The sequence below is a fragment of the Acanthaster planci genome, linkage group LG01 (genome assembly GCF_054643075.1).
Source record: "Acanthaster planci isolate LZ-2023a linkage group LG01, COTS_SCS, whole genome shotgun sequence".
Lineage (NCBI taxonomy): Eukaryota > Metazoa > Echinodermata > Asteroidea > Valvatida > Acanthasteridae > Acanthaster > Acanthaster planci.
This window is the reverse complement of record NC_141777.1, coordinates 30,973,179-30,976,473: the sequence shown is the minus strand read 5'-3', so window position 1 is coordinate 30,976,473 and position 3,295 is coordinate 30,973,179.

The following is a 3,295-nucleotide window of genomic DNA, read 5'->3' as shown; positions in this document are numbered from 1 at the left end:
CTTGGAGGATCCAGTAGAAGCTAGCTAAGAGGGCGCTATTCCACCGATAGAAGAAACGAGGGATATGACCGGTTAGGATTCGAGCGAGCATTCGGGCAAAAGTGTTGACGATCGCGATATTCGGCAAATCGTCAGAATTTTTTTAAAAAAAGGAAAAGTTTTTTATGGTATGGTGTACTTTTTACGACAAAAATTTCTCTCTTCAGCTTCCCTCCAGGCGACGCAACTACACGACGCCACGGCACGACGGCTCCCTTGCGTCGTGCCGTCGGGTCGCACCGTCGCCTTCTTGCCCGTTACGTTTGTAAAAACACAACACGTTCACGAACAGCTTGATTTGTCGTTCTTGGGTCGGCCGCTCGAACGCCGGGAACGTACAGTTGTTAGTGACAAGCAACATGGCGGCGTCCATATCGTAGTAAACTATTCGAGAGTTAATGCTTGGACAACTGGGCTAAATTCTGTTCTTTTTAAACAGGAACATTCACTTCGCTTTCGTGAAAAATAATTAATGTTAATTTTGCAAAACTTCATCTTGTCTCCAACTTTGTAAACCATCTCTCTATTTTTTGCAGGTGTTCAAAAATCAAAATCTCAAGAGTTTTTCCGTGTGTTCCTGTAAAACCCTGACGAGGAGGTGGTGTGTGACCCTGTTCCGAGAACAGTGTTCTTGAGACGTGTTCCCGCCGTTCGAGCGCGAGAACAAGAAACCCGTATCAAGAACAGGCCGCCCAAACTCGACCGACGGGTCGCGTCGTGCCGTCGCCCGTCGCGTCGTGCTGTCTCAGGTATTTTCCAAGTTTAATTTTTCCCGCCTAAACATCGCCCCTTCCGTCGCCCGTCGCGTCGTACTGTCGTGCGTCGCGTCATACGTCGTGTCGTGCATCGCGTCATCTATTACGTCGCCTGAAGCACGACGCGACGCGTCGTGTGCTGTCGCCCTGTACTTCATGGTGTTTATAGAGGGCGCCTTTACTGTTTTTTGCAAAATACATGCTATTCGCTCTTTGGTGTTGATTTTTCATTGTTTTTATCTCATCGATTCATTAATTGGGATTGATTTCTGTCATATTTTATTTAAAAAATGATAAAAGAGCAAAAAAAAATCCGAATATGTCGGAACTGCTCTCTCAAAATAAGTGGAACTTGAACCGCAAGCTCAGAATTCGTCACTCCTTAATTTCCCAGCCAATGATTTCTTTTGTTTTCTCTCATTTCCGTCCATTGCGCTTGCAAAATACATGCCCTGAGCCGCAGGCGTTGATTCTTTTTTTGGGGGGGGGGTTGTTTCATTCATTCGTCAAATTGAATTAATTTTTGTCATATTTTATCCAAGAAAAATGAACACGAGCAAAAAGAAAATCCGCGTGTGTAGGTGCTCTCGCATAATAAGTGTAAGCCCAGAATTCGTCACTTTTTTTTTATTTACCCGGCTGATCCTTGTTCGAATGTCCATCCAATTTCTTTTTAAGACCGTTGATGAAGTTCCCATTTGTGGTAGATTTGTAACCGTATAAATATTTCTCTGTGGTCAATGCCAGCAGTTTCCAAGTAGTTTTCCCACTCCTCCAGACAATTTGTCTACAATTGTACGACTGCAAGTTTGACCACGGGTTCAGGTAGTTACCATCCAGCTTGCACTATATTATTACCCTCAGAATATTCAGTCTTCCTTCAGTTTAGTCTTCCTCGTTAACTTCATCAGCACCACACTTTCAATGATATTAGTCCTTGTTTCTTGATTAAACACTGTTGATCCTGCTACCATTGTGACGGTGTCTTTTCTTCCTCTCTGTTTGGCCTTGCGCTTAATTTCTCATCAGATCCGGATGTTACATTTTTGCAAGCACGTAATAATGTTTGATGTATTGTATCTTAGAATGGGTTTACAATAATTATTAGAAAAACTAGAATTAGATCAGGAAAAGTTAAAACAATGTTGTGGCTGACGTTAATGTTATATATTTCCTGAAGACAATGCTGTTTAGTCGCAAAGCTCTTTCTGATTACATTTGATTAAAAAAAAAATCACTCTTAATGAAAACACAAAGTTAGAGAGAATCCACGAAAAAGAACAACAGAATGAAGGCCTGGTACCTGTGGCATGTACTGTGTAAGCACGGGCCGGGGGGAAGGAAATGAAAGAAAACAGTAAAGGTGCCCTCTATTAACACCATGAAGTAAAGGGCGACAGCACACGACGCGTGGCGTCGTGTCGTGCATCGCGTCGTGCTTCAGACGACGCAATGCACGACGCGACGCACGACAGCACGACGCGACGGGCGATGGAACGGGCGACGTTTAGGCAGAAAAAAAAGCAACAAGGAAAGGACCTAAGACAGCACAACGCGACGCACGACGAGACGCGTCGTGTGTGTACAAACGAAATGGCAAGAAGGCGACGGTTCGACCTGACGGCACGACCAAGGGACTGAAGGGAGCTGTCGTGCCGTCGCGTCGTCTGGTTGCGTCGCCTGGAGGGAAGCAAGAGAGAGAGAGAGAGAGAGAGAGAGAGAGAGAGAGAGAGAGAGAGAGAGAGAGAGAGAGAGAGAGAGAGAGAGAGAGAGAGAGAGAGAGAGAGAGAGAGAGAGAGAGAGAGAGAGAGAGATGTTTGTCGTAAATAGTACACCACAGTATACCCCTTATGAAAGGAAATTCTTTGCATGCTCTTTGCGAGGGTTTTTTTGTGCCCATGGTGATCATTCACAGAAGGTTTTGCAGAAGTCATTGTGTTATAACAAACCAAGGGAAGTAAGAGCATGTGCAGCGCCGATTCCTCCATGTAATAACTCGCACCAAGGTGTTCTCAGGTTGTTTAGTCACTCGTACATTGGTGCCGAGTCATGGGGGGGGGGAGTTGATGACTTGCCCAGCCTTGAAAATTTGAAAAGCATAGGGGATGACACCATTTTGAGTCTGTGTGGAAGTCGATGTTCGTGATATTGATGTACATTCAAGCAGAATCTAACATCCGCAGAATGGCATATTTTGGGCTTTTAAAAATCATTTTCCCTTTTTGAGTGACATTGAATGCATTTTAGTCATTGGCAAGTCCGAATAATTCCTCACATTTCACTGGTGTGCGTGTATGTGCGTGGGGGGGTGATTCAATAGATATTTAATAGTTATTCGCAACTTTTGTTTTGGTAAGACATCAAGTTTCATCAGTTTTTATTTGACATATATAGACATTATATAAAAATGTGCACGAAACTAGACTTATGAAAATAAAAATCTGTTCCTTAGTTGGTCTTGGTAGAATTATCATGATAATCTTCTGACACAGGAGCGTAAA